The sequence below is a fragment of the Sinocyclocheilus grahami genome, unplaced genomic scaffold (genome assembly GCF_001515645.1).
Source record: "Sinocyclocheilus grahami isolate Dianchi unplaced genomic scaffold, SAMN03320097.WGS_v1.1 scaffold716.1, whole genome shotgun sequence".
Lineage (NCBI taxonomy): Eukaryota > Metazoa > Chordata > Actinopteri > Cypriniformes > Cyprinidae > Sinocyclocheilus > Sinocyclocheilus grahami.
Genome location: NW_015505895.1, coordinates 11,414 through 11,637, shown reverse-complemented (window position 1 = coordinate 11,637; position 224 = coordinate 11,414). Strand labels below are relative to the sequence as shown.

Below are 224 nucleotides of genomic sequence, written 5' to 3'. Positions count from 1 at the left end.
AACGCGTTAACGTTGACAGCCCTAATATATATATATATATATATAAAACGAATAAATAGGCCTATACGATAAACATATTTTTACTTAAATGATAAGTTAAGAAAATGTAAGAGAAACAAATAGCCTGGTATGCAGAGTTTCGGTTCATTTTTGTGCTGCGCGAAAGGAAACAGACGGCAGAAAGCGGCATCCTATTTTTCTTTAGGCTTATTTTACAAAAGCAC

General features: G+C 33.0%; 1 protein-coding gene across 1 annotated transcript in view; it reads left to right on the top strand.

Annotated features, from left to right (window-relative positions):
• Window positions 1-224, top strand: part of pdcd6 (programmed cell death 6) — a 28,074-nt gene that overhangs the window by 18,896 nt on the left and 8,954 nt on the right. The gene's annotated exons all lie outside the window — the stretch shown is intronic.